Source organism: Physeter macrocephalus, chromosome 6, assembly GCF_002837175.3.
Source record: "Physeter macrocephalus isolate SW-GA chromosome 6, ASM283717v5, whole genome shotgun sequence".
Lineage (NCBI taxonomy): Eukaryota > Metazoa > Chordata > Mammalia > Artiodactyla > Physeteridae > Physeter > Physeter macrocephalus.
Window position 1 is genome coordinate 90,274,334 of NC_041219.1, and position 21,684 is coordinate 90,296,017.

The window sequence follows — 21,684 nt, forward strand, 5'->3', positions numbered from 1 at the left end:
TTACTTCTTCATGCTTCTTCATATAATTACACTTTAAGTCCACAGGAAGACTGATTTTCTCAAATTTCCACGTCCATAAAGTGAGGTGATCCTATAACCCACGATAGACTAACCATTCTACCCTTTCTCCCGACAGTGCATTGAGGCAAGGTGTGAAACGAAGACCCAAGTGAGGTTATTTAGAATCCTTCTCTAGGAAATTCAAATATCGAGCAGGAAGAAACAACAACAACGGCAACAAAAAACCCATCATTCAGAATAAAGCCAATCTGCCCGTAGTGCCTAAAGAGACCATGAAACCCTGTTCACCTGGCAATTGTCCTTTCTGAGGTCGTATTTTTAATAGATATGGTAATAATAGCTAATTTGTTACATTTCTTAACTCATGTCACAAAGTGTGCTAAGTTCCTGGGATAGACAGGATGGACCCCTGAAGATGATCTCCTAATCCCTGGAACTTGTGAATATGTTATGTGACAAAAGGGGCTGGGCAGATGAATAAGGTTATAGACCTTAAAAGGGGTCGAGTAGTATAGATTATCCAGGAGGGCTCAATCTAATCACGTGAATCCTTAAAAGCAGGGAAACTTCTCCAGCTGTAGGCAGTTATGATGAGGCAGAAAGGGAAGGTCAGAGATAATATAAGCATGAGAAAGACTCAACCCACCATTGCTGGCGTGGGTCCATAAGCCAGAGATTGTGGGTGGCCTCTAGAAGCTGAAAACAACCCCCAGCCAAGAGCCAGCAAAGAAATAGGAACTTTACTCCATGGAATTCATGGAACTGAATTCTGCCAACAACCTGAATGGTGTCTCTCCTAGATCCTCCAGGTAAGACCTACTGACTTGACTTTGGCCTTGTGTGACCCAGGGCAAAAAATCAGTTGAGTGCACCCATATTTCTGACCTAAAGAACTATCAGAAAATGTATTTGTGTCATTTGAAGCCACTAAGTTTGTGGTAATTTGTTATGGCAGCAATAGAAAACTAATATAGTACCTTTTATTATCCTACTTAGTTATCTCAACAGATATATGAGATAGGTTTATTGTTAGCTTTCCTTTACTGATGAGGAAATGAGACTCAGGATGTTTGTATGCTGTCCAGCGATTCATAGCAAGGAAATGGTGGAGCTGGAATTTTAACCCACGCAGTTTGAATCAAGTCCAAGCTCTCAATCACTGTAGTGCTGCTTCCATTAAGTCTATGAGGCTCGCAAATACTTTCTATAATTATATTTGCTATTGGATTCAGTTGCTTACAAAGAATGGTAATTAATACCACTAATATCAAAGGTGAGGTTCAAGCAACAGAACTTTGGTGAAATGCAAAGTATTTAGATTTAGATATTTAGTTAAGATTTGGGAAAAGACAGTAATCGCTATGCTGCCCTTCCTCTTCTATTTTGTGAACTATCCTTTTTTCCAAAAACGTGTTTTCTCTCTTTAATCAGGTTATTTGCAGTCAGTTTCTGTTTTTTTTCAAAGAAAAATGATTGGTTTTGAAATTGGAATTGGGAGATTGATTTGTAGGCAACAAATATCAGGGAAGTGAGGATATGTAGAATTCGTGACTGTGCTAAGACACCCACAATGAAGTGAGCCGTCTGTCCATCGTTGCTGCTCATCATATGTAATTGCCCCTCTTAAGATCCATTGCCTGAGACCATGGACACTGTGCTAATAAGCCTTTCAGTAAGGGAAAGTTGCTAAAATCAAGCAAGTACAAGAGAAAGAGGAATGCCAACACTACAGGGTCTTCTGTTGTCAAGACAATTATTTCATTTCTTGATTTTTAAATTTTTAATTTTTATACAATTTTTAAAGGTTACTTACTATTTACAGTTATTACAAAATATTGGCTATATTCCCTGTGTTGTACAATATATCCTTGAACCTATCATACACCTAATAGTTGCATCTCCCACTCCCCCACCTTTATGTTACCCTTCCCCCCACTGGTAACCACTAGTTTGTTCTCTGTGAGTCTGCATTTTTGTTGTTATATTTTTTAGATTCCACATATAAGTGATATCGTACAGTATTTGTCTTTCTCTGAGTTATTTCACTTAGCATAATGCGCTTCAAGTCCATCCATGTTGCTACAAATGGCAAAATTTTGTTCTTTTTTATGGCTTAGTATTCCATATTGTGTGTGTGTGTGTGTGTGTGTGTGTGTGTGTGTGTGTGTGTGTAAAACATCTTCTTTATCCAGTCATCTGTTGATGGACACAAGTTATTTTCATGTCTTGGCAATTGTAAATAATGCTGCTATGAACATTAGGGTGCATGTATCTTTTCAAATTAGTGTTTTTGTTTTTTTGGGCTGTATACTCAGGAGTGGAATTGCTGGGTCATATGGTAGTTCTATTTTTAGTGTTTACCTATCATACACCTAATAGTTGCATCTCCCACTCCCCCACCTTTATGTTACCCTTCCCCCCACTGGTAACCACTAGTTTGTTCTCTGTGAGTCTGCATTTTTGTTGTTATATTTTTTAGATTCCACATATAAGTGATATCGTACAGTATTTGTCTTTCTCTGAGTTATTTCACTTAGCATAATGCCCTTCAAGTCCATCCATGTTGCTACAAATGGCAAAATTTTGTTCTTTTTTATGGCTTAGTATTCCATATTGTGTGTGTGTGTGTGTGTGTGTGTGTGTGTGTGTGTGTGTGTGTAAAACATCTTCTTTATCCATTCATCTGTTGAGGGGGCACTTGGGTTGCTTCCATATCTTGGGTATTGTATATAGTGCTGCTGTGAACATTGGGGTGCATATATCTTTTCAAATTAGTGTTTTCATTTTTTCTGGATATATACCCACGAGTGGAATTGCTGGATCATATGGTAGTTATATGTTGATGGACACAAGTTATTTTCATGTCTTGGCAATTGTAAATAATGCTGCTATGAACATTAGGGTGCATGTATCTTTTCAAATTAGTGTTTTTGTTTTTTTGGGCTGTATACTCAGGAGTGGAATTGCTGGGTCATATGGTAGTTCTATTTTTAGTGTTTTTGAGAAAGCCCCATACTGGTTTCCACAGTAATTGGTTGTGCCAATTTACATTTCCAAAGACAGTGTACAAGGGTTCCCTTTTCTACACATCCTCGCCAGCATTTGTTATCTGTAGACTTTTTGATGATAGCCATTCTGTATGTGAGGTGTGAGGTGATATCTCCTTGTGGTTTTGATTTGCACTTCCCTGATGATTAGTGATGTCAAGCATCTTTTCATGTGCCTGTTGGCCATCTGCATGTCTTCTTTGAAAAAATGTCTATTTAGTTCTTCTGCACATTTTAAAATCTGGTTGTTGAGGAAAAAGTGTTTGCAAATGATATGACTGACAAGGGATTAATATCCAACATATATAAACAGCTCATACAACACAACATCTAAAAAACATTTCTTGATTTTTGACCTTAAGGTTCAGAATGAAGTTCAGGGACTTTCTTTCCCTGTGCTGAAAGAATGCCTGTCGTTTTATAGATGTAGAGCAGAGACTATTCAAAAATAACTCAGAGACTGACGCAGTGACTTCACTATAGCAGCAGGTTGCTTATCGGAGAAATGGATGTTGACCAGGGAATTACATCATCTCAGCATCATGGAATAGCGGAATAGTGACATCATGGATTTGGAGGACCTGGAGAACCAAGAACCTCCAACCTCTCTAAAACCACCATGTTTCCCTTGCCTCAGCATACTGTGACTCCCTAATGGAATAAAGCTAGTTACTCCTCATAGCCTATATTCTTCCCTGTTGCTTTGCTGAAGTCCAGGATTCAAAACCAACATGGCCTGAAAGATGAGATCAGAATGAGAAAAGGAAAGAATTACATGTTGGAAAAAATATAGTAGATGAATTTTTATCTCCAATAATCTAGAGAATATTTCTGGGGATAAATTTTATTTTTTTCTTAACAAATGAGAGTGAATTTAATTTCTATGTAGTGTTGTTGTTATTGTTGTTTTTAAAGAAGATGTTGGGGGTAGGAGTTTATTAATTAATTTATTTATTTTTGCTGTGTTGGGGCTTCGTTTCTGTGCGAGGGCTTTCTCTAGTTGTGCAAGCGGGGGCCACTCTTCATCGCGGTGAGCGGGCCTCTCACTATCGTGGCCTCTCTTGTTGCGGAGCAGAGCCTCCAGACGTGCAGGCTCAGTAGTTGTGGCTCACGGGCCTAGTTGCTCCGTGGTGTGTGGGATCCTCCCAGACCAGGGCTTGAACCCCTGTCCCCTGCATTAGCAGGCAGATTCTCAACCACTGCGCCACCAGGGAAGCCCTGTAGTGTTGTTTTTTGAACCATTTTTATTTATCTATATTCTTTTATTCAGACATCATTTTACATAAACACCTGAATGGGATCACATCATACAATCTGTTTCCTGTGTTTTTTTTCTTTTTTTTTTGGCTTGCCATCCTTTCCACATTTTCTCCTACTTATTCTCCGCTCAAGGTAACCCATGTTAATCACAGAGTATATATCTTTCTTAGTTTTCTCTGGGTTTATATAGTCACATTCAAACTTATATACACATATATGTATATGTATACATACAGAAGTTTTCCATCTCTGTTTAAAAACTGTATAAATATACACTTTTTCTTCTGTTTGCTTTTCATTCTTTAATAATTTATAAAATGTACTACACTTCAAATGCCATAGCTCTAATTCATTTTTTTGTGTGTCAGCATAAAATTCTGCTTGTGAATGTGCCATAGTTTCTAAACCATTCTCCTATGTTTAGGCTCACTCTGCTTCCATTTTTTAACCACTGCAAAAATGCTACAGTAAACATTTTTGAGTACATAACATGAAATTTACATGTCTTTATGTCTTTAGGATTGATTCCCAGAAATAGACTTGTAAAGTGTATGTATTTTTCTAATTTTAATTGATGTCACCAAATTGTTTTCTGGGTATGCTATAATACCTCACATCTCCACCAGCAAAGAGTGCCCTTTAACTCCTACTGAGCCTGCAATGTGTTATAGTTTATTACATAGTGCTATTTCATTTTTATTTCAATTTGTATTCCTCTGCCACTAGGCAATATTAACATCTTTTCACATATTAGTTGGTCCTTTGTATTTGATCTTTTGTGAAGATTATATCCACAGCTCATTTTTTTTCAGCTTGTTTGCTGTTTTTAATCAAAGTTTTAGAGCATTTCACATTTCATGTATATTTACATTTGTATTCTATGCAGCAGGTGTTTTTTTCTGTTCTGCTACTTGTTCTTGTTGTGGTTTATGTATCTTTTGCCATGAAGAAGCTTAGTTTTTATATATTCATACATAATTTATATTCTTCAAACAATAAATCTCTTTACTGAGATAAAGGTCTACTTCACTTTGAATTTAAAAATAGTTCCCTAGATATACTTTCTTAGACTTACTTTTAAAAATTTGTTACATTTACATCTATAATCATTTGGAATTCATGTTTGTACTTACTTGGTGTGAAATAGATGTCTAACTACATTAGGTTATGATGGATAACAATGATGACAGCAATATTTAATAAATAAGCTATTCTTTTCTAACTGAACTAAAATAGCACTTGAGTCACACATTAAAATCTGAGATAAATTTATAGTTTTTAATTTTTTAATCAATGTTCTATTCATCTTTTAGTTAAAATATTATATTGATATTTGGCAAGATAAGTCTCCTTCAACAACATCCCCCCACAACCACTATTATTCTTTCTCATTATTTTATATGAGCTCCTGTATCCTTTATTCAGTTTCAAAAAAGTCCTATTCGGGGATTACGATTTAAATGCCTTAAATTTAAAAACTAGTTTGGGGATAGTAGACATTTTAATGATGTTGAGTCATCCCAGTAAGAATACTTTTACAACAAGAATATTTCTTTCAATTTGTTAGACATTGTTTATATCCCTAAATAAAATTTCATAGATTATCATGCCATTCTTATTAAATGTACCCATACATCTTTAAAGTTTCTGTCACTATTGTAAATGAGATGTTTTCCCTTTTTTTTTTACTGTTCTTACTGTTAGTACAGTGATAAGCTGGCAAATTTTATATACTTACTACTGTATCCAATGCGGTAGTTACTGTGGAATGCATTTGTTTGCATCCCTTTCAGTCCTATTCTAGTGTGTAGAAACTAGAAGGTAAAAATTGTATTTGCAAACTCCACTGGATCAGGTGTCAAGAAGGTTTTTTTGAGGTTTCAATCAGACACATTCATTGAGATGATAATTTGAACCTGAATTCCGGGAGAAGCGAAGCAAGATGTGGGGCATTCATTTTGCTGACCTAGATCATGGCAGAGGTGGCATGGCTCTACAGCCGATAACTGTGAAGTCTCACTGATTTAGCAGCTTCTACAATAGTAGAGACAGCTTTTGGCTAGGTTGAAAGTAGTATGACTCTACACTCGACTGCTATTCATCTTTTAGTTAAAATATTATATTGATATTTGGCAAGATAAGTCTCCTTCAACAACATCCCCCCACAACCACTATTATTCTTTCTCATTATTTTATATGAGCTCCTGTATCCTTTATTCAGTTTCAAAAAAGTCCTATTCGGGGATTACGATTTAAATGGCCTTAAATTTAAAAACTAGTTTGGGGATAGTAGACATTTTAATGATGTTGAGTCATCCCAGTAAGAATACTTTTACAACAAGAATATTTCTTTCAATTTGTTAGACATTGTTTATATCCCTAAATAAAATTTCATAGATTATCATGCCATTCTTATTAAATGTACCCACATCTTTAAAGTTTCTGTCACTCTATTGTAAATGAGATGTTTTCCCTTTTTTTTTTACTGTTCTTACTGTTAGTACAGTGATAAGCTGGCAAATTTTATATACTTACTACTGTATCCAATGCGGTAGTTACTGTGGAATGCATTTGTTTGCATCCCTTTCAGTCCTATTCTAGTGTGTAGAAACTAGAAGGTAAAAATTGTATTTGCAAACTCCACTGGATCAGGTGTCAAGAAGGTTTTTTTGAGGTTTCAATCAGACACATTCATTGAGATGATAATTTGAACCTGAATTCCGGGAGAAGCGAAGCAAGATGTGGGGCATTCATTTTGCTGACCTAGATCATGGCAGAGGTGGCATGGCTCTACAGCCGATAACTGTGAAGTCTCACTGATTTAGCAGCTTCTACAATAGTAGAGACAGCTTTTGGCTAGGTTGAAAGTAGTATGACTCTACACTCGACTGCAGCAGCAGAACTTTCCTGATTCCTTGGCTGTCTGCATCAGTGGCAGCTGCTTTTTCGGTTACAGCAAAGGAGCGATTCTAGGTGCTGGGTACTTTACTAACTAGGAGATCATCCTGGTGCTGGCTCCTCCAGCCCTTCTTGATGATTTTTGTAAGTGCTGATTCCTGTATCAAATTTCTTTCTGTGATTGCAGCTGAAACCAATGGATGCAATAAGCCAGAGTACAAAAATCTTATTAACTCTTTGGTTTTTCTTTTACTATAATTGCTTAAGTTTCCTAGACATGCAACTATACAACCAGGAGAAAAAAAAGACATACCTTATAGTCTTCTTTTTCAATATTCATATAGTAATTTCATTTCTGTTTTTATTTTGTGAAAACTTCTAAAATAATATTTAATAATGGTATCAATGGAAATCCCTGGCCTATTCTTGAACATAACTGATATTGTTTTAGTGTTTCATATTTAAAATAATATTTCCTGTAATTGTTGGTATCTTTATTTTAGTTTAGTTTCTTTCTATTCCTGTTTATTATCAATAGATGCTGAATTTTACAAATTACTTTTCAGCACCTATTACTATTGGCATACAGTTTTACTTCTTTGATGTATTGATGTTGTCAAAGAAAAATTGCAGAAAAGCAAAGAAAGCTGTATTGAAAGCTATTGCAATAGCAGAAGAGAGGCCAGAACTGAGTCTGAACTCAACTCCACTGAAACAAAAGGCAGTAGGGTTTTAAGAATTGGGGTGACTGGGAGATCTTAGGCCATCTGTGTTTGCTAATTGGCTTTACCCAAAGGAAAAGTAAACTTTCTTGTGTCTTCATGACAGGAGGTCGATTTACAACTTAGACCAAGGTGCCCTAGAAGTCAGGCTCCTACCCTCCCACAGAAATGGAGAGGTAGCTGCCTATCTTTCTTGATGATTACATTTCAAAGAGATGGTTCCCAGACATTCCTGGGTTGTAAAATTGGCAAGAGGCCTTTTAAAATATTCACATCACAAAAGGGCAGAGAAATGATTTATAATGACAAGTTTTCAAAAGTAAAAGCTCTAAGAAAAGGGAGGTCAGGGGCCTAGAGGCAGGAAAAAGCTCATCTAAAGATTAGTCAAGCTGAAGGAAACATTAAGGCCATCTTGGTCAATGTCATGTTTTTGGTAGTAAGCTTCCTGATATTGAACCATCCTTACATTTTGACATTAACCATTGTTCGGTTTTATTGAATTTTAGTTTGATACATTGCTATGTTCCATTTGCTAATAGTTTACTCAGAAGTTTTGTATCATTATTCATAATAGATATTATTCTATAGTTTTCTTTTCTGGTTATCTTTTTGCATTTTATATTAATAGTATTCCCTGTTTGTGGTAGAAATTGCTTGTTGTCACCAAATATCTGTTATCCTTTTTTGCCTCATCACAGAATTATTACAGTTCTTTATCCAGGCACATGTATATACAGAATAATTCTTTAGCCAGTCTTTCTTGCAGGTATATATGACAATGTGATTAAAATCAGACCAATGAGGTATACAGTGAAAGTTTCAAGAAATCATTCTTTTTTTTTTTTTTTTTTTTTTTTTTTTTGTGGTATGCGGGCCTCCCTCTGCTGTGGCCTCTCCCGTTGCGGAGCACAGGCTCCGGACGCGCAGGCTCAGCGGCCATGGCTCACGGGCCCAGCCGCTCCGCGGCATGTGGGATCTTCCCAGACCAGGGCGCGAACCCGGTTCCCCTGCATAGGCAGGCGGACGCGCAACCACTGCGCCACCAGGGAAGCCCCAAGAAATCATTCTTGAAAGAGTGCTGTCTCTTGCTGTTCTGCACTTCTTTCTTATACCTTCTCCTTGTTGTTGCTAGACTGCATGTATAATGCAGAAGCTAGCATACCCATGTTGTCCACTACATGACTTTGGGAATGGAGGTCACTCATATACGTACAAATATAAATTGCTGAGATGCTGAAGATTTGGGGCAATAGAGCTATCATACCCACCCTGAATTGCTACCTTCAGACTTTTACATAACAAAAAGAAAATTCTATATTGTTTAAGCTATTATCATTTTGGTCTCAGATACTTGTAAATAAATTTTATCCTAAGGCATATAGAATTTGACTTCAGGAAGTGGAGTGTTCCATGTAACAAAACCTATAATATGTGTCATAGGTTTGGCACAAGCAGTCAAGCAACAGGTAGCAAAGATTTAGAGACTGCTGACTAGAAAGTGTAACACACTGGTTAAGCTATAGTAAATTATTTGACCAAAGTTTTATCTGTGGCAGCTTGAAAGACAGAGCCCACGTGCTGACTGGTGACATAACATTAGAGGAAATGATAGTAAAAATATAAGATATTGGTAGGTGTTGACTACCTTCTGCCAATTTTGGCAAAGTACTATGAGAAATAAACTCTGGCTAGGACTCCTGCCTGCAAACAGAAATGGAAGGAAATACAGTTTACCAAGTTAATTCCTGCCTATAGTTAACCTATATTAACTGAGAGTTCTGTAATTTAGAGTCTTGCAGGAGTGAAATATTGGTTACTTCTCTATCTGAAACTGATACAGTGGTAAGCATTGGTTTTGGTGCAATGGCCATAATAGGAGATAAGACTAAATTCCTTCCACACAAAAAGACAAAAACATGTATCAATTTACATCCCCACCGACAGTGCAAGAGGGTTCCCTTTTCTCCACACCCTCTCCAGCATTTATTGTTTGTAGATTTTTTGATAATGGCCATTCTGACCAGTGTGAGGTGATACCTCATTGTAGTTTTGATTTGCATTTCTCTAATAATTAGTGATGTTGAGCATCTTTTCATGTGCCTCTTGGCCATCTGTATGTCTTCTTTGGAGAAACGTCTATTTAGGTCTTCTGCCCATTTTTTGATTGGGTTGTTTGTTTTTTCGATATTGAGCTGCATGAGCTATAGCTGATTCACGTCATTATACAGCAGAAACTAACACAACATTATAAGGCAACTATACCCCAATGGGAAAAAAAAGACAAAAACCTACTGGCAAAACAAGGTTTGAGTGTTACTTTCTCACTTAAGCCTGTTGAAACAGATAGGCTCAAGGTAGCCCAACTAATAAGAGTGCGGGGAGGTGATGCAGATCATGCTTGCTAAGTAAAATTAAGATAATAGGGTCCTCAGACTTAAAAATCAAGTCTATTCAAGATTTAGAGCTATGATTACCTACACAGGGACTAGAAGCTTGCCTTACAAAAACCAGTGTTAGATCAATCCCTAAAGAAAATTCTAGGTGTTGAAGCACCAGGTGTCAATAAAAAGCAAGCAGTGAAAGCTCTGCAGCTGCTAAGAAGGACATTCTCTCCAGTGCTCATTTCAGATGTGGCTGTGCAGGATAATGGACAAGGAATATTCCTGAGAGCAGAGCCAGATACTAGAGAAGGTGATGGATTCAGGAGATCCTACTAAAGAGGAGAACCAGGGCTGTAATGCATGCTACAACAAGCTTACTTCACTGCCAAGGCAGGAGTCTTAACAGTTTCTGAGCAGATTTGAAAACTGTGACTGCTGCTATTTGTTGCAGAAATCCATACAGTTTTCCTGTGGAATATGTACATTCTGGATTTAGCTGATTTGATTTATTGTTGTGTTATTTACCTTGTCCTGTCCCACACTTTGTCTTAAGACTTGAGTCTTTTCTTAAAAATCTTCATAAGTGGAGTTGTGTACTTCATGTTGCATTACATCAAGAGAAATATGATATTGGTTATTCTACTTATTTTGATGACAGAATTGATCCGTGGGTTCAGGTGATGATAATCACATCTCTTAATTGTAAAGTTCCCCAATCTTCTTTTACTTAGATATTTACTTATATATTTATAAACCACTTATGACCATTGCCTGTAGCAGTTATTTCATGAGAAGTTTCAAAATGGTAATTTTCTAATTTTATTATTTCTTCGGCATTTATTGGCTGGAATTCATCTGAATAAAAGTAAGTTTTCATATCCATTAGGGTTTCTTTGATTACTCTGAAATATGATTCATACCAGAAGTCATGACAACTACTTTATTTCATTTTTTTAATTGTAAACTTTCAGTGCAGCCTCCACTGATGTCCAACGAGTTTTCTCTTTCTGTTCTTTAATCAATTGATTAATTGAATGATTGATTTTACATTGTCATTAAATCATGTCTTTTTACATATTCATGTGTTTTAATCAATTTCAGTCATTAATTTTCATTAGAATACTTCATTTTTGGCCTGCGGGCTGGTTGCTGTGACCTTCTGATGACGATAATAGGCTTTGATGCCTTTTTTACTTTCTGACACCAAAAAAAAAAAATCCCAGATTTATTATGTGCACTTCCTGTCCTAAAACTGTAATCAGCCATTTTTCTAAAGAATCCTAGTTCCTTTAATAGTATTTGGAAACCAAACTCAGGGTACCATAGGTGATCACTACTACTGTATCATAACTTCTAGGCTTTTTCAATGGACAGAGCCTTTTAAAGCAGAAAACAATGTAACAAGTTCATAAATATTTCAAACTCAAATTTAAGATTACAAAAACTCTATTTGATTTTATATTGTCTCACGTTGTTCTTGTGCTGAAATATATATTCCTAATAATATTAGCATAATATTTGTTTTATCTTTCAAGTGTACATCTAATAGTTTAAAAAACAATACCAGTATTATTACTACTAATAATACTACTGAATGAAATAATCTCTCACTGAGTCAGCCCAGTCAAAATTCTACAATCTAAGGTCAGCTGAAATAATTCTTTTCCATTGTGGTTATGTCACTACTTTGATATACAGCTAAGCTCATTTGTTTTAGTTTTTAATTTTAGGATTTTTAAATTTAATCTTTTTTATTTTATAAAATTCAGAAGTTTTACTCAGAAGTCAATACTATAAAACAAAGTACATTCAAAGCGGTGTCACTTTCATCCTTGTTTCCCCCACTCTGTTTGTTTTCTCCATCCTCCTACATGTAATCATTTTTGTTTTTATTTTATACTTCCAATGTTTCTTTTTTGAAAATTAAACTGTGTGTATTATATGCACATGGGTGTGTGCTTGCTACTCAGAAGTTAGCATACTATTTAGACCACCCTGCATTTTGCTTTCTTTACTTAACAATATATCCTGGATATCGCTCCATAGCAACACATAGAGATCTTTCCTATTCCTTTCTACAGCTTAAAAGTACTCCATCGTGTGAGTGTCAAGTCTCTACTTATGGGTATCTGTGGTGTTTCCAATTTTTTGCTATTATAAATGGTGTCTCAATGAATACTTTTACACAGATGTACACATGAACCTTTCTTCCTGCCTTACTAAAGTGACATGGGGCCATTTACCCAGGTAACCGCATACAGTAAATTATGAAAACCTCTTGACATCTACTTAATATTAGCCCTTGAGATAACAGTAATTCCTTGGCATCAAAAAACGTCATTGCTGTTCCTGTACTTCCTAGAGCCAGCACCATTCTGATTCCTACGGATATTTTCTGGGTATAGTTAGACCAGATATCTTTAACAACTGGATACTTCTCCCCTACTGGCTCCCTGATCTATGAGAAATAAGAATAGGGGAAATCACAGGAAAGCTATTGAAGCTTACGTTCAGCTTGTACACTTTACCATCATCATCTATTTCTTGCATAATACAATACTAATTTTTAAAAGTTACCTCACTTGATTAATATTAATACTGATTAACATTAAATCCAGTTGAATTTCTCATACACATGAGAAGCTAACCTGGAGGTTAGCTGTGAGTCTAGTTTCAGATCCCAAGTGAATTCTCTGAGGGTCCACATGGCCTGTATGTCCCTAAGGGAAAATTCTGGCTTTCTTTGCAGGTTCCAAATTCCCTTCTCCTACCCTTCCTCTTTTCGGTTCCCAGCAGACTAGCAGGAAAGCTCATCTAGGAGTTCAAGCTGATTGTTTCAGTCCACCAGTTGCAAAGGTCACACATGAGAAAATCCCTTATGTCTTTTTAAAAGTTCAAGCTTCTTAGCAAATGAGTCTAGACTTTAGCTTCAAGCTGTAACTTCTAGGGATATAGATTATTGAACCAGTCCTCTGTGTTCCTTAGTTCAGCCTAAACTGACTGCTCTTTTAATTGTCTAGACATCAGAATCCTTTGTTCAGATAACACTATCAGCAACATATTTAGAGCCGCTGAGGAAAATGTGTGAACTCATGATCTTGTACTCACTGACTCACATAAGCTTGAGACACTATGAAGACTCTCATCTCCTCACTGTTCTCCAGCTAAACACTGCTTCCAGGTCTAGGGACAGCTCTTCTGCAATACAGCTTCATATTATCTCTTGCCTAACATGCTTTGATCTACTCCTCTGAAATACCCTTCTTCTTCTTCCTCTTTCTGGTATGCATTAATAATTACAATATGTCAGAAATCTTGTTTCCAGCTCTTTATGTATAAGCTAATTCAGTCCTTCCAAATGTAAGATATATATTACTTCCCCCAAGTTTACTCAATTTACGTGTTGAAAAATTATGATTTAAAAGAACAAACAATATCACAGAAGTTAAACAGATAGTAAATGACACAATTGGGTTATACGACACATGTCTGTCTCTAAATTGCAGGATGTTGGCAACATGCCACTGCACTTACTGAACCTCAGGCATAAAGCCTGTGTTTTATCTTGGAGCAGCTGAGAGCAGCCCAGATAGGGATATGGTAGGACACTAGGAACACATTTCCCACTCTTCATGCCTTAAACTCTCTCCTCATCAACCACAGTCTTAAATCTGCAATTCAAATAATTAATCATTAAAGAAAATGGAGTAAAATTAAAAAACAAAAACAAAACAGGGAAAAAAATCCTCACCACACTAACTCAGCAACCTAGACATTGTCCTCTATGGTGCCAGAGACTGAATCTTCTACCTCATCTTAGCCGCCTACTCCCACAATAATGCCCATCACTTTGTCATCAGGAGTACTTATACCTACAAAATCTGAATTTCAAGCATTCCTCTATTTAACGACTATCTCCAAATCTTAAAATTTGCTTAACCTAGTGTTCCTACATAAGCAATTCTTCAAACCCAAACCAATGACTATATGACCTTTGCCCTAGCCATAAGCCTCTGCTTGGCCCCCCCATTTAATTCCTTGCACAGCCTTGTTTCTGTGATTCATTCACTTTGTAAGCATGCTTTTCTTCCCTACCTCTTTTTTTTTTCTTTATCACTGCATGTGCCTGGGAAAAAACAAACCCCATTTAAAGCCAAATATCCGTCTGCTCCACACATGTGCTTAAGCAGCTAAATACTACTGTGACAACCACACACTTGTCCAATTTGGTTCCAGAATCTCAAATAGGCAAATATATCACCAGTTAATCCTACTGTATTTCCTTAGTAAATTAGTTTTCCATTTGGTATACCTGAGTTTTGTATTCTTTTCTCAGTTTTTTTTCGGTACGCGGGCCTCTCGCTGTTGTGGCCTCTCCCTTTGCGGAGCACAGGCTCCAGATGCGCAGGCTCAGCGGCCATGGCTCAAGGGCCTAGCTGCTCCGCGGCATGTGGGATCTTCCCGGACTGGAGCACGAACCCGTGTCCCCTGCATCGGCAGGCGGACGCTCAACCATTGCGCCACCAGGGAAGCCCATGAGTTTTGTATTCTTGGTTCATCAAAATCCCTCACCGCCACTTCGTTAAAACCACACAACATACGTACATACACAGATAGATAGATAGATAGATAGATAGATAGATAGGTAGGTAGGTAGGTAGGTAGATAGGCAAACTCTGTTCATGGTCTCCACTCACAGTTCTTCAAAAACTTTGCAGCAATCAGAAAGTCTCTCTATTTCAGCCATAAAATCCTCCAAGCTAGCTGCCTCAGTCCCCACTCTCTATAACTTCCCTCCTATTTACAAAAGATAAAGAGCCTCTCCTCCTATCTATGGACAAAACGCCACCTGTGCTCTCTGGATCTCATTCCTTTTCCCTTTCTCAAGGACTACACTTCTGCTGTTTACCCCTTACTCTGCTGCATCAATAAATTCTCTATTTCCACTGACTATACAAAATGTTCTCTGTATTAGTACCCATCTTAAAAATAAAAGAAAGAAACCTCTAGAGACATAAGAAGAGGGTCTACAAATTTACATAGGGAGTTGACAGAGGGGTGGTAGAATGCCATCCAGCAATATCAAAGTTATCATGATGATTAGGAAGTTAGTTTAGGAATATGTGAACATGGTTTTCAGTACAGTTGTGAAATGATGTATATGAACAAGAGGGCTAAGTCAGTGGGGTAATTGGGAGGCACAAAAGGAGTTTTAATGTCTCTCTCTCGGATTCCTAGGGTAAATCTTTTTATCACTATGGGAAACCACAGCATGTTCAGTGAGTTTATCCTCCTTGGGTTTTCTGGTGACCCTCAGACCCAGATTCTGCTCTTTATGTTGTTTCTGATGATTTACCTCCTGACCCTGTTGGGGAACCTGGTAATGCTGCTGGTTATCAGAGTTGATCCCCACCTCCACACACCCATGTACTTCATTTTGGGACAGCTCTCCTTTCTGGACCTCTGCCATTCATCTGTCACAGTCCCCAAGATGCTGGAGAATCTAGTTTCTGAAAGTAAAACCATCTTTGTAGAGAGCTGCCTGGATCAGGCCTTCTTTGTGTTTGCCACCAGGGGCACTGAGGCATGTCTGCTGGCTGTGATGGCCTATGACCATTATGTAGCCATAAGCTCCCCTCTGCTGTATGGCCAGGTGATGAACAATCAGCTCTGTATTGGGCTGGTGTGGGGCTCCTGAGGCCTGGCCTTTGTTGATGCTCTCATCAACATCCTTCTGGCTGTCAATTTAGACTAATGTGAGGACCAAACTATTCTCCACTTCAGCTGCGAGCTGTCTTCTCTCTTCCACCTTTCTTGCTCTGATACCTCCACCAATTTCACACTCTTGCTCTGCTCTTCCGTCTTCCGTTTCTTTGGAACTTCATTTTAATCTTCTTCTCTTATATCTGCATTGTCTCCACCATCCTGAGCATCAGCTCCACCTCAGGCAGAAGCAAGGCCTTCTCTACCTGCTCCTCCCACCTCACTGCAGTGATCCTGTTCTATGGCTCAGGTTTCCTCAGTTATCTCTTTGCCAACCTCAGGTTCCCCCTGGAGATGATCTTCCCTTTAAAATACAGTGTGATCACTCCCATGCTGAATCCCCTCATCTATAGCCTTCAGAACAAGGAGGTGAAGGCAGCTATGGGAAGAATGTTAAGAAGATATATGTTAACTTTTTCACGTAGAGGACCAGAGGAACAGGACCATGGAGAAGCTAAACTACTCTGTAACAAAATACATAACTGGAAATTAAGTTTTTTTAGCGTTCTTAGAAACATCTTTATTAGAAGTGTTCTTAAATCCTTCAGTACATGAGGATTGTATTGAAGGATGACTTCCATTCACTGATATAATACTGGTCTGATCACAGCTTGCATGTAGTGTTCTTAGAAACAAGGGATTATTTCTTGATTGACCATCATGCCAGGTGTTAAAAGATATGTATGTGTCAGTATCTTAATACATGCTTAAGAAGGCAGCAAGCTCTATTCATAGGATGATTAATGGTCAGCCCTCTTCAGAGGATGAGAAGTGGGTCAGGTAATTTTACAACATATTGTTTATATATTTGTGTTGTAGGAAACACCTGTTACTTTTGCCTGCCCAGCATGATTTTATCCTTCCTACTTTAACTGCACACCACTCTTGCTTAGGGAAATTAACACTTCCCCTTTTGTGTAGACCAGTGTGATTCCCCATGGTGCCCCGTGTCCCCACATTCACCACAAGGAGATCATGTGACCCACGAAACGCCAATCATTCTACACCTGCCTCCTAACAAGAGACTGCCCAGGCTCTCCTGCTACTGAGATCTCCAGTGATTCATGCCCAGTGGGCTTCCTCCCAGGAGGTTTTTCAATAAGCAAAATAACAATAGCAAACTTTTAGTAAAGACCCTTATCTTAAGTGTTTTACACATATAATCCTCTTTATCTCAACAACCTTGTATGAACTAAGTACTATTACTCCTGTTTTACAAATAAATGAGAACCAGAAAAGTTGCCTACAGGTGAAGGGAACTGGAATTTCAAACCAGTAGGTCTGAATCCAGAGTCCATTTTCACAAACCCTTTCTTGCGTCTGGTAATTTGCAGAACGTCGTTTTCTTTATTAGTGAGAACCAAATTCAAATTATGTTGGTTGGAAACAAAAGTCAAACTGGAACTCAAATTGGCACTAAAAATTGAATTATGTCCTTCACTTGACCCCCAGTGGGATTATTTTTTATTAATTAATATACAAGCAGGTACAAAAGATAGTAAATCTTCTATTTATATTCTCTGATGGGAACATATACACCACGCTATTCAATGGCAAATGTATACTTGCCACCTGTGATTACCTAAAGTCATGCACGCACCGAGAATGAAACTATAGAGATTAAGAAGCCGCTGCTGTCATTTGATATGGTGGAGATAAAAATATTAAGACCGAAGGATAATTTCAAGCGAGACAAGTTCAAATCTGGAAATTCTGACCTTACTGCTTGCGGCTCAGAGACGACCCAAAGCCAAAGCCAGAGGTTGATTCTCTGGCTTGCTGAATTACAACCCTGTGAGAATGAGCTCTCATATTGGGCTGCATATAGAACAGATCAAGAGTTGAACACATACCTGGGAGGATTTGAGGACAGCATACCAAACCTCCAAACCACTCAAAGCTACCTCCACAGTGCTCTCCTCACCCAAGCTCTTCCTTTCCTGATGGAAAAAACACGATTCTTCTCATGTTCATCCCTTCCTGTTACTCTATTAGTTTCCAGTACTCAAAATTAACATGACTTGGGCTGAAATGAAGAATCAGAAAAGATAATTAGGAGATTTGAATTTAAAATAACAATAATAACCCACTAATTTCTATTTCAAAAATATGTAGATAATTTATGAAAAATTATTTTAAGTATGTTCAGCCAAGGAGTGGGGACTTGACATTTTAAAATTAATTTTTATATCTTTATATACATAAAGACACATATATAATTTTATGAGATCATTTCATGTATAGTGCTTCATGGTGGTCCAGTCTTATTTTTTTCTTTTTTACTTACCTCCCTTTTCCCTAATTTCTATTTTCCCTCCAACTACATCACCTCCTTTTCCATGAACCCATGTTAACTAAAAGTATTTTCTTTCATAATTTTCTCCATGCTCATATAATCATATATAAGTGCTCATACATACATATACAGATATATTCATTTTCACATACACATTCATTTTTACATATACATGGCTGCTCTGTTTTTTAAACTCCCTTTAAATATGTAGGTTTTATCTTGCTTTTCTCATTCAGCAATACCAGGGGCATATTAATCTAGGTCAAATGGTTTTTAGTTCTAATTTAGTCTTTCAAATCGTAGCCTAATATTCCATGATAAGGATATGCCATAATTGATACAACTATCTTTTAGTTGGGCATTACCTTTGCTTCCAGATTTTTGTCATAATGAGTAATAGTTCAATAAACATATTTGTATATAAATCCTTAAACTCTGGATGCTTTTATTTATATGGGGGTGATTCTCAGGAATGAGATTCTAAAATCAATGTGGATATGTATTTTAATTTGAATATATGTTGCTAGATTGCCTTCTGGAATGTTCACACATCCTAAGTAGTGAATAGGTGTAGTTTTCCCCTACATACTCTCCAGATACAGTTGTTACAGATCATTTAAAACTTATGAAAAAGAACGTGTATATATATATATATATATATAAAACTGAGTCACTTTGCTGTACAGTAGTAATTAACACAATGTTTTAAATCAACTATACTTCAATTTTAAAAAATGAAAAAACATTAGAAAAACACTTTCTGCCTTCTGGTGGGTACAAAGTGGTATCTTTGTTTAGCTTATTCTACATTTTCCTTACTACCAGTGAGTGTTATTGATTTTTCCTGTGTTTGTTAACCATTTGGATTTACTCTCCTGTAAGTTTCTCATTCATATCTTTTGCCTATTTCTCTTTTGTGTTTGTCTTTTTCTTATCCATTAGTGCTATTTTATACATTAGCAATATTAATAGTAGTTTGTAATCTATATTGAAAATATTGATAATCTATTACTTGTCTATTTATTTTGTCATATAAAAGTTTAACTGTTTACATAGTCAAATATGTATGCCTTTTACCTGATAGCATGTAGCTGTCCTGTTTTATTTAAGAATTTCTCTAACTACTCAACTGTACATATTATCTCTTAACTTTCCTTGGTTTATATTACATTAAACTATTTAATCATTTGGAATTTACTTATGGGTGTAATATGGATGTCTAGATGTATTGTTTTTTTTAAAAATTTATTTATTTTTGGCTGCACTGGATCTTCATTGCTGCATTTGGGATTTCTCTAGTTGTGGTGAGTGGGGGCTACTCATCATTGTGGTGCGCAGGCTTCTCGCTGCGGTGGCTTCTCTTGTGGTGGAGCACAGGTTCTAGGCACGTGGGCTTCAGTAGTTGTGGCATGCGGGCTCAGTAGTTGTGGCTTGTGGGTTTAGTTGCTCCATGGAGTGTGGGATCTTCCCAGACCAGGGATTGAACCTGTGTCCCCTGCATTGGCAGGCAGATTCTTAACCACTGCGCCACCAGGGAAATCCCTAGATGTATTGTTTTATGAATTTAAAGCCACTTAAAAAACAATATTTATTAAATAGTACTTTCTTTCCCATTGAATAGAAATAATATATGCTATACATTAAATTCTGTGATATATATCTGAGGTTTCTTTGCTGAGTCAATTATCTATTTGTCTTTTCCAAATATAATTTTACATTGATTAATCTGAAATATCATAGGCTGTTTCATACATCCCTCATTTATCTTTTATTAACAGCTTTATCAAAGTATACTATATGTACTATAAAATTAGTATATAAAATTTTATGTACTGTAAAATTCACTCTTTTTAAGTGTGAATTCCATGATTTTAGTACATCTGCAGAGTTGTGCAACCATCACCACAGTTCAATTTTAGAATATTTTTATTTCCCCCAAAGATCCCTTGTACTCATTTGCAGTCAATCCTTGTTTTCATCCTCAGACCCAGGCACCCCCAGACACAGATTTGCCTTTTCTGGACATTTCGTTTAAATGGAACTATACAATATGTGCTCTTTTGTGTCTAGCTTCTTTTACTTAGCATCTCTTTTTTTTTTGTTTATTTTGTTTTGTTTTGCTTGTTTGTTTTCATCAACATATTCTTTTTTATTGAAGTATAGTTTATTTACCATATTATATTAGTTTTAGGTGTACAACATAGTGATTTGATATTTTTATAGATTATACCCCATGTAAAGTTATTATAAAATACTGAACATATTCCCTGTACTACATTATATCCCTGTATCTTATTTACTTTATACCTAGTAGTTTGTACCTCTTAACCCCTTCCACCATACTGCCCATCCTCCCATCCTTCTCCCCACTTGTGACCACTAGTTTGTTCTCTAATATCTAAGAGTCTCTTTGTGATTTGTTATATTCATTTGTTTGTTTTATTTTTTAGTTCCACATATAAGTGAAAACATACAGTATTTGTCCTTCTCTGTGTGACTTAACTTCACTAAGTATAGTACCCTCCAGGTTTATCCATGTTGTTGCAAATAGCAAAAGTTCATCCTTCTTATGGATAAGTAATATTCCATTATGTGTATGTGTGAATATATTCACACACACACACCACATCTTCTTTATCCATTCATCTATTATGGACACTTAGGTTGCTTCCATATCTTGGCTATTATAAATAATGCTGCTATGAACTTTGGGGTACATATATCTTTTTGATTAGTGTTTTCATTTACTTTGGATATATACCAAGGAGTGGAATTGCTGCATCATATGGTAGTTCTCTTTCTAATTTTTTGAGGAACCTCAATACTGTTTTCCACAGTGGCTATACCAATATACATTCCTACCAACAATGAAATAGGGTTCCCTTTACTCCACATCCTCCCCAACATTTATTACTTCTTGTCTTTTTGATGGTAGCCATTCTGACATGTATGAGGTAATATCTCATTGTGGTTTTGATTTGCATTTCCCTGATGATTAGTGTTGTTGAGCATCATTTCCTGTGTCTGTTGGCCATCTGTATATCTTCTTTGGACAAATGTCTGTTCAGGTTGTCTGCCCATTTTTTAAAAGGGTTGTGTTTTGTTTTGTTTTGATAGTGAGTTCTATAAGGTCTTTGTATATTTTGGATATTAACCCCATTATCAGAGATATCATTTGCAAATATCTTCTCCAATTAAATATGTTGTCTTTCATTATTATTGATGGTTTCCTATGCTGTGCAAAAGCTTGTAAGTTTAATTAGGTCCTATTTGTTTATTTTTTGCTTTTGTCTCCC

At 36.7% G+C, this 21,684-nt stretch overlaps 1 pseudogene; it reads left to right on the forward strand.

Annotated features, from left to right (window-relative positions):
* Positions 1 to 15,544: 15,544 nt before the first annotated feature.
* On the forward strand, positions 15,545 to 16,647 carry LOC102992020 (olfactory receptor 8S1-like; annotated as a pseudogene).
* Positions 16,648 to 21,684: the final 5,037 nt, after the last annotated feature.